The sequence below is a fragment of the Canis lupus genome, chromosome X, assembly GCF_003254725.2.
Source record: "Canis lupus dingo isolate Sandy chromosome X, ASM325472v2, whole genome shotgun sequence".
Lineage (NCBI taxonomy): Eukaryota > Metazoa > Chordata > Mammalia > Carnivora > Canidae > Canis > Canis lupus.
Genome location: NC_064281.1, coordinates 43,974,202 through 43,984,797, shown reverse-complemented (window position 1 = coordinate 43,984,797; position 10,596 = coordinate 43,974,202). Strand labels below are relative to the sequence as shown.

At 39.9% G+C, this 10,596-nt stretch overlaps 1 pseudogene; it reads left to right on the top strand.

Moving 5' to 3' along the window:
• The first annotated feature begins 4,189 nt into the window (after positions 1-4,189).
• Positions 4,190-10,178, top strand: LOC112673205 (centromere protein V-like protein 3; annotated as a pseudogene).
• The last annotated feature ends 418 nt before the right edge of the window (positions 10,179-10,596 follow it).

Sequence of the window (10,596 nt, the reverse complement as noted above, 5' to 3'; positions counted from 1 at the left end):
CTTAGAGTATCTTGTGTCTTACTATATGTCCTAACTACACTAAAAAATATTAACTAGATGGATGGGCATGAACCCGAGAAATCACAATCCTGCTTCGTGTTACTAATAACATTTAATAATAAGTGTTTCCACTACTGAGAACTCATTATATGCCACACACTAAGCTGAACACTTTAAATTCATTATATTTGTTAATTATGACAACAATTCTACAAAGTAGACATTCTTACCTGGTTTACATAGGTTATAACTGAGGCCCAAAGAAATTAATCACCTCTGAGAAAGTTATTTTATAATTAATTGCTGATGATCACAACAACTCCTGAAATCAGAGAGTCTGACCTGACTCTGAGCTAAAATCTAGGCAGAAAAACATAATTATTCCTAGTACGATAGCATATTTAGGGCTCTGTGAAACTGAATTTTATAAGGACCTAAAAAAAACCTATCTTAACAATGTTATAAACTAAGTCGAAGATGTATTAGTCTGCTTTTTTAAAAAAATGTACATTCTGCACCCAGCATGGAGCCCAGTGCAGGGTCAGAGCTCACAACCCTAAGACCAAGACCCGGGCCAAGAGCAAGAGTTGGATACTTAACTGACTGAGCCACCCAGGTGCCCCTAGTTTGCTCTTTTCTAATAGTACCCACTAAACGATTATATGTCCCATTGTTGGATATTCTGAATACATACCAGGCATTTTATATACCATATCTCTTTTAATCTCCATGTGATACCTCAAGTAAGTTTCAATTTGATGTCAACAGAAACAAGGGTGCGGATACAAAATCAATAGCTTTGAAAGAACTGCCAGACTGTCTTCCAAAGTGGTCATATAATTTCTCATACTAAACAGCAGTGAATGACAATTCCTGGTTCTCCACATCCTTTTCTGCATTTGGTATTGTCGGTGTTTGGGATTTTAGCCATTCTAATAAGTGTGCAGTGGTATCTCACTGTAGTTTTAATTTGCAATTTTGGCTTCACTGGCAAATTCTACCAAACATTTAAGAAAGAATTAATACCAATCTTTTTAAAAGTCTTCCCCCCCCAAAAAAAAACTGAAGAGGAGGAAAGATTCCCAAACTCAGGGGATACCTGGGTGGCGCAGCGGTTTAGCGCCTGCCTTTGGCCCAGGGCGCGATCCTGGAAACCCGGGATTGAATCCCACGTCGGGCTCCTGGTGCATGGAGCCTGCTTCTCCCTCTGCCTATATCTCTGCCTCTCTCTCTTTCTCTCTGTAACTATCATAAATAAATAAAAATTTTTAAAAAAGGAAAAATAAAAGATTCCCAAACTCATTTTTATTTTGATTTTTTTTGTATATTTTTATTGGCCAACATATAGTGTAACTCCCAGTGCTCATCTCATCAGGTGCCCCCCTCAGTGCCCGTTACCGAGTCACCCCATCCCCCCACCCACCTCCCCTTTCACTACCCCTTGTTTGTTTCCCAGAGTTAGGAGTCTTTCATGTTCTGTCACCCTCTCTGATATTTCCCATTAATTTTCTTTCCTTTCCCCTTTAATCTCTTTCACTATCTTTTATTTTTTTTTTTAATTTTTATTTATTTATGATAGTCACAGAGAGAGAGAGAGAGAGGCAGAGACATAGGCAGAGGGAGAAGCAGGCTCCATGCACCGGGAGCCCGATGTGGGATTCGATCCTGGGTCTCCAGAATCGCGCCCTGGGCCAAAGGCAGGCGCCAAACCGCAGCGCCACCCAGGGATCCCTTTCACTATCTTTTATATTCCCCAAATGAATGAAACCATATAAAGTTTGCCCAAACTCATTTTTAAAGGATTTGCTATCCGGATAACAAAGTAAGACAAGGACACTATAACAAAAGAAAATTAAAGGACAGTATCCTCGATTAATATAGATGCAGAACTCTTCAATAAAATACTAGAAAACTAAATTCAACAGCACATTAAAAGGATTACACAGCATTGTTAAGTCAGTCTTATTCCTGGAATACAAGGATGCTTCTACCCATGCCAATCAATAAATGTGATATGTCACATTACCAAGATGAAGGATAAAAATCATGTGATCTTTTCAATAGATGCATTTGACAAAATTCAACATTGTTTCATGATACATATTCTCAACAAATTAGGTATAGAAGGAATGTACCTCGACAAAATAAAACCATAGATGACATATAACAACCTACTCAACAGTGAAAAGCTGAAATCGTTTCCTCTAACATCAGGAATAAGACAAGAGTGCCCACTTTCACCACTTCTATTCAACATAGTGCTAGAAATTCTAGCTAGAGCAGATAGGCAAGATAAAGGGAAAAAAAGCCATTCGAACCCTAAAGGAAGAAGTAAAATTGTCCCTATTTACAGATGACATTATCTTATAAGGAGAAATTCCTAAAGATTCTGCACAAGACAGCTAAAACTAATAAATGAACTCAGAAAAGTTGCAGGGTACAAAATTTACCCACAAGATTCACCAGGGTTTCTATATACTAACAATGAACTATCCAAAAATACCTTAAGAAAACAACCCCACTTATAATAGCATCAAAAAAGAATAAGGTACTTAGGAGTAAATTTAACCAGGAAGTTAAAGATCTGTACACTGATAACTATAAAACATTGATGAAACAAATGAAGATGACACAAAAAAATGGAAATATATTTGGTGTTCATGGATTAGAAGAATTAATGTTGCTACAATGTCCATTTTGCTCAAAGCAATCTATAGACTTAGTGCAATCCCTTTTAAAATTCCAATGGCACTAGAAAAATAAAAATAAAAAAAAATAAAATTCCAATGGCATGTGATGTGATGAGCAACAGGTATTATATGCAACTGATGAATTATTGAAAATTACATCTGAAACTAATGATGTTGGCTAATTAAATTCAAATTTTAAAAAATTCAATGGCATGTTTCACAGAAATAGAAAAAAATAATCCCCAAATATTTATAGAACCATAAATGTTCCCAGAAATGTTGTTCAAGTAAAGTAATCTTGACCAAGAATAACAAAACGAGGCCTCACACTTACTGACTTAAAACTTATACAAAGCTATAGTTATCAAAACCATATGACACTGGCATGAAAACAGAGACAGAGGCCAATAAAATAAAGAGCCCAAAAGTAAACACACACACACACAAATATAGTCAACTAATATTTGACAAGGGAGCAAAGAATACTAAATGGGGAAATGATAGTCTCTTCAGTAAATGGCGCTGAGAAAATTGGATACTCACATACAAAACAATGAAATTAGACCCTTATATCAGACACAAAAATCAACTCAAAGTGGATTCAAAATTTAAATATAAAACTTGAGGGTACCTGGATGTCTCAGCCAACTAAGCAACCTGCCTCCAGCTCAGGTCATGGTCTCAGGGTCCTGTGATCGAGTCCCACATTGAATTCCCTGCTCAAGGGGGAGTCTGCTTCTCCCTCTCCCTCTACACCTTCCCCCACTTATGCTCTCTCCCTCTCTCTCAAAGAAATAAATAATATCTTGAAAGAAAGAAAGAAAGAAGAAAAGAAAAGAAAAGAAAAGAAAAAGAAAGAAAGAAAGAAAGAAAGAAAGAAAGAAAGAAAGAAAGAAAGAAAGAAAGAAAGAAAAATCTGAAATCATAAAACTCCTACAAGAAAACTTGGGGGTAAACTCCTTGACATTGGTCTTGACCATGATTTTTGGAGGGATTTGACAACAAAAACACAGCCAACAAAAGCAAAAATAAACAGGTTGGACTACAGCAAACTAAAATGTTTCTGAATAGCAAAGGAAACAATAAAAGAGAGAAAAGGTAGGGACGTCTGGGTGGCTCAGCAGTTGGGCACCTGCCTTCGGCTCAGTTCATGATCACGGGATCTGGGATTGAGTCCCACATTGGGCTTCCTGCAAGAAGCCTGCTTCTCCTTCTGCCTGTGTCTCTGCCTCTTTCTCAGTCTGTGTCTCTCATGAATAAATAAATCATTTTTTAAAAAAAGAGAAAAGGCAAATTATAGAATGGGAGAAAATATTTGCTAACCATAATCTGATAAGGGGTTAATATCCAAAATATATAATGAACTCATGTAACTCAATAGCTAAAAAAACGTAACCCAATTAAAAATGAGCAAAGGACTTGAATACACATTTTTTCCAGAAAAGAAAAATAGGCATAGGTAAATGAAAAGGTGCTCAACATCAATAATCTTCAGGAAAATGCAGATGAAGACTCCAATGAGATATCACCTCACACTTCATACAGTATTAGCAAAAATTCAAAAGGTAAGTAGTGATGAGGGTATGGAGTAATGATAAGGATATAGTGAACCCTTGTACATGGTTGGTAGGAATGTAAGTTGGTGCAGCCATTATGGACTACAGTATGGAGGTTCCTTGAAAAATTAAAAATAGGACTCCTATATGATCTAGCAATCCCCCTTCTGGGTATATATCCAAAAGAAATAAAATAACCATCTCAAAGATATAGCTATACTTCCATATTTATTGTAGCATTATTTACAGTAGCCAAGGTCTGGGAAAAAACCTAAATGTCCATCTAGAGATGAATAGATGAAAAAATGTGGATACTTATATACAATAGAATATCATCCAGTCTTTAAAAAGAAGGAAATCCTGCACTTGGGACAACAGGTTCATCTGAACCTGGAAGTGAAATAGCTAAGTGAAATAGCTCAGACACGGAAAGACAAATATTCCATAATGTCACTTATATGTAAAATCTTAAAAAAAAAGGGAGAAAAAAGTTTAACTTATAGTAACAGTCTGTTGAATGGTAGTTACCAGAGTCTGGGTGGTAAGGGGAAAAGGGAGATATTGATCAAAGGGTACATGCTTTCAGTTATAAGATGAATAAGCTATGGTGATCTAATGTATAACAAGGCAATTATAGTTAATAATAATGTGTTATATACTTGAAACTTGCTAAAGGAGTAGATCCCAACTGTTTGCATTACCCACAAAAAAGTTAATTATGGGAGGGGATAAGTATGTTAACTAGTTTGATTATGGCAATCTTTTTACAATGCATACATTTATAAAAACATTACAATGTATACCCTAAATATACATATTTTTATTTGTCAAAAATAAATAATGCTTTAAAAAAAGGAGGGTAAAAAAAAAAAAAAAAAACCTGAACTGATATTTGAGCACTTACTACACCACAGTGGAGATGGAATTTTCCATTTGATTTCAGCCAAGTTAACTACTTACCAAAAATGGGTAACATATATAATCAATAAATATTCTGAAAATAAAACTATGTCATAATTTAAATACATTTTAAAAACATAAGTAATAGGTATTAGGAGTATGATAGAGGAAATAGAGGATGTGGGCATTGATGGGGGGCACCAATCCAAGATTCAGATAGGGAGCCATGAAAGTTTTCCTAAAGGAAATGAGATCTAAGCTTAGACTTGAATGAAACATGAAAGAGGTATAACACACAAAAATAAACTTAAAATGGGTGAAAGACCTAAATGTGAGACAAGAATCCATCAAAATCCTAGGGGGGAACATAGGCAGCAACCTCTTTGACCACAGCAACTTCTTGCTAGATATTTCTCCAAAGGCAAGAGAAACAAAAGCAAAAATATTGAGACTTCATCAAGATAAAATGCTTTTACACAGAAACAGTCAACAAACTAAAAGGCAATCTATGGAATGGGAGAAGATATTTGCAAAAGTCTTACCAGATAAAGGGCTAGTATCCAAAATTTATAAAGAATTTATCAAACTCAACACCCAAAACCAAAAAATTCAGTCAAGATCTGGGCAGAAGACACGAACAGATGTTTATCCAAAGACATACAAATGGCTAATAGAAACATGAAAAAACTGCTGCACATCACTTTCCATTAGGGAAATACAAATCAAAACCACAATGAGATATCACCTCACACCTCTCAGAATGGCTAAAATGAACAATCCAGGAAATAGCAGATGTTGGCAAGGATGCAGAGAAAGGGGGAACCCTCGTACTGTTAGTGGGAATGAAAACTGGTGCAACCACTTTGGAAAACAGTATAGAGGTTCCTCAAATAGTTAAATAGAGATACCCTACAACCCAGCAATTGCACTACTAGGTATTTATCCAAAATAAACAGACATAGTGATTCCAAGGAACACATCCATCCCAATATTTATAGCAGCAATGTCCACAATAGCCAAAATATGGAAAGAGCCCAAATGTCCATTGACAGGTGAATGGATAAAGAAGAGGTGGAATGAATATATATGTATACACACACACACACACACACACACACACACACACCATGGAATATTACTCAGCCATCAACAAGAATGAAACTTGTCATTTGCAAAGATGTGGATAGAAATAGAGGGTTTTAGGCTAAGTGAAATAAATCAGAGGAAGACAAATATATGATTTCACTCATATGTGGAATTTAAGAAACAAAACAGATGAACATAAGGGAAGGGAAGGAAAAATAAAATAAGATGAAAATAGGGAGGCAGGGATCCCTGGGTGGCGCAGTGGTTTGGCGCCTGCCTTTGGCCCAGGGTGCGATCCTGGAGACCCGGGATCGAATCCCACGTCGCGCTCCCGGTGTATGGAGCCTGCTTCTCCCTCTGCCTGTGTCTCTGCCTCTCTCTCTCTCTCTGTGTGTGTGTGTGTGACTATCATAAAAAAAAATCTTAAAAAAAAAAAGAAAATAGGGAGGCAAATCATAAGAGATGCTGAACTCTAGGAAACAAACTGAGGGTTGCTGGAGGGGAAGTGGGTGGGGGAAGGAAGGGATCAATGAGTGATGGGCATTAAGCAGGGCACTTGATGTAATGAGTACTGTGTATGCAACTGATGAATCACTAAATTCTACCTCTGAAACTAATAAAAAAGAAAGAAAAAGAGGTATAAAAGTGTAAGGGGCACCCAAGAAAGTAGTTATTAGGACTCCCCACATATGAGAGCCAGTCCTCTTTGGATATTTCTCCTTTGAACCCTGCCTCTTGTTGGGGCAGGATTTGTAAGAATCTGGATGAATAACCCACCACTCTCAAATACAACCTAGATTCCAGCTTATTTATCACACTGGGATAAAACTCCCCTTTTCCCCATAGGACACATCTATCCCAATGGGTCAGGTTCTGGCTATGGGAAGGCTTGGCAGGGGGAAGTCTGATCTCAGTCTGGCTAAGACAATAGAAGTACCTTTGGCAAGTCTGAGAGTGAAAATGCCCAGGGTTTGCTAGCCTCTGGGACAAGAAATTATGGTAAAATGTAAAAACACTTCCATATCCTAATCCTTCCATTAGTTTATATGGGAAAGGGGACTTTGCAAATGTGAATAAGTTAATGATATTGACATGAGGAGGTTATCTTGGGCGGTCCAGATGGTTATAATGTAATCAGAAGGGTCCTTATAAAAGGTAGGCAGAAGGTCCAGTAAAGAGGAGACATGCCAAGGCACCATGGGATGAGACAGAGGGAGGAAAAGGGAGGGAGGGGGGCAAGGGAGAGAGAGGAGGAAGAGGAAGAGAGAAGAGGAGGAGGAGAGAAAGAAGAGGGGGGATGGGGTTAGAGAAGAGAGGAAAGGGGGAGAGAGGGAGGAGGGGGGGAAAGGGGAATGGAAGAGAGGGAGGAGAGGAGGGAGGAAGGGGAGGAAGGGAAAGAGGGAGAGGGGAGAAGAGGAGAGAGGAAGGAGGGCAAGGAAGGAGAGGGAGGGGGAAGAGAGGGGCAGGCTAGAGAGGGAGGAGGGGAAAAGAGGAAAGAGGAGGGGGAGGGGGTATAGTGTGGAAGAGGGGAGAGAGTGGGAGGAGAGAGAAGGGGGAAGGGGAAGAGGTAGGGGAAGAGGAGAGAGGGAAGGGGGAGAGAGAGGAAAGGGGGAGTGGGGGGAGGGGGAGAGATGGGGGAGTGGGTCAGATTATCTAGATCATATCAGCTTTATTACTAACTTCCAGTGGGACCATGGAAAATTCTGACCATCTTGTGTCTCAGTTCCCTCATTTGAAAAATAAACTTAGTAATACTTCCAAATGGTCCTCATTTGTGTTCCTAGAGCCCCCTGCTCTTTTTATTTATTTTTTTGGGTGAAAGGCACAGATATTTTTCAGGATTACACTGATAGAATCAAGAACATGAACTCAAAGATAAGTGGAATTGTCACTTCACACATATAAGGATATGGCTTTCTCTGGTATCCTGTTTCTTCTTTGGCCACTCATCTCCAGTCCATCCCAGTATGTAGCTTCTTCCTTTGTGTCTCTACTTTACATTCTCATAATACCCCTAAAAGACTGATAATTCTTCATGGTAAACCCTTTCATGTAATTTATCTGTTTGCTATACACTAAAAATTGAGATGCTTTAGGAGAAGGATCAGATTATGCGGGCTTTTTCCCATCCAGCATCCAGAATACTTCCCAAATCTTAGCATAGAAGAAAACTAAAAATAAATCTAATAAAAAAATTTAAAACTAAGGAAAATATTGGGAAACGAATTTAGAAATAACATAGATATAATAAATCTAATTCTTTTCTGCTGTATTAAATACTTAAAATATGTTCTTGAATTTACTGCCCCCTACACTCGAAATATAGTGTATTAATTACCTTTTTCTCATAGAAGATTACTGGGATTCAGAAAACTGCAGGGTCATGTCAATGGTTCCAAGGCAGGTATGTGTAACAAACTGAGCAAGGATATAGGCAATCTCCAGTGTCTACAGACCATGTTAAAAAAAATCTCTTAGGAGAAGGGGCTATGAATACAGCTTACCAACATGTTATCCCAATAAAGTTATTTTAGGGTCAGGGGAAGGGTCTTTTGGCCTCATTTTTAACAAGTGGGCAACCGTGGTAATGCAGACAAAAGGGTAGCCCCAAAAGTTCTTAGAACCCAAGCACTCCCCTGGACTTCCACCCCCCATCCCCCCACCCTCTGTCCTCCAGCCAGCACTGCAGGGTGACAGCTTAGCCAGATTTACATTTATGGCTGAGGATGCCACACTCAGGATAAGGAATAGGACTGCCCCCCAACCGCACAACAGAGTGACCCAGGGATCCCTGCTCCCGGTTCTCCCCGCTGCCCACCTCCACCCTCACCCTCACTACAGCTCACCAGCTCAGCCACGGGTCCTGGCGCCTGGCGCGCACGGCTGCCTGTTAGTCCAAGCCAGGGTCAGCAGCTTGGCTGTGGCAAAGAACACGGCTGGAAGAAAGCCAGCAGGCCAGTGAAGAGGGCTACAAAGAACACTGCCATATACTCCGCCCTAGCGCCCTCCCAGTCCCTCAGTGAGCTGGACCTGGGCGCGCAGCGGTAGCGCCGGGAGACGTTCAGGAAGCGGCGGGGCCTCATCGGCGAGGGCGCCGCCAAGTTCCTGCTGGACACCTTCGAGTACCCCGGCCTGGTGTATCGCACCGGCGGCTGCCACTGCGGCGCGGTCCGCTTCGCGGTCTGGGCGCCCGCAGACCTGCGCATGGTGGATTGCAGCTGCAGGCTGTGCAGGAAGAAGCAGCATCGACACTTCCTCGTCCCGGCCTCGCGCTTCACTCTGCTGCTGGGCGCCTAGAGCATCCTCACGTATCGGTCCCACACGCACCCGGCGCTGCACAGCTTCTGCAGCAGGTGCGGCGTGCAGAGTTTCCACGCATCTGTCTCTGACCCCGGCATTTACGGCGTCGCCCCGCACTGCCTGGACAAGGAAACATTTTTACTGGAGGTAAAGCCTACAAACACGTGGAGGCTCCCTTACTATCCTAGCAGTACAGGCTCAGCTTTAAACAATTAATCAAATTTATCATTTAAGTGTTCTATGTTTATGGCTCTAGACGCATGTGCTCCAAGTAAGCAAATCGTGGTTGTTAAATCTGTTTTTAAGGATTGCCCTGCAACCTCAGTTTTCCAATGGGTTAAAAAAAAAAGTTGATTCAGTTTGTACAAAGTCTTCTTGTTATAGGAAAGGGGGTGATGATTTCCAGCCTCTTCACACAAGTGCGCTGAAACCAAAAGTCCTCATTTGTGGCCATTTTTTTTTTTTTTTGCAGTATGCTAAAATCAATATAAGGCTATGATTTAAAAAAAAGGCTATGATTTAGAAATAATATGGTAAATTTCGGAGAGACAGAAAAGATGAAAGTCTCAGCTAGAGCAGAAGTGAGGTGTGTAGGGCTGGGGGTGATTTCATGAAAGGCTAGAGTCACTATTTAACTTTAAAAATCTTGTATGGGGGCGCCTGGGTGGCTGAGTTGGTTAAGCATTTGTCTTCAGCTCTGGTCATGATCTCCGAAGGCTCCTAGGATGGACTCCCCTGTTTGGCTTCCTGCTCAGCGGGGAGTCGTCTTCTCCCTTTCCCTCTCTTTTTGCCCCTCCCCCGCTGCTCTAATGGCCTCTCTCTCTCACTCTGTCTTAAATAAATAAATAAAATCTTAAAAAAATAAAGATCTTGTGTGTATGTTATTTTGAGAAAATTAGTCTAGGTAATGCATTTTATATAAAAATAGTATATAGAAATTCTATGTAGAAAAATACATTATAATCAGCTTAATTTCAGGAAAATTAAATAACTGCTTAAACGTGCATACAATTCCTAAAAGTTATTGCCTCCCTTTTTTTTTAGTTTTTGTTTTAATTCCAGTT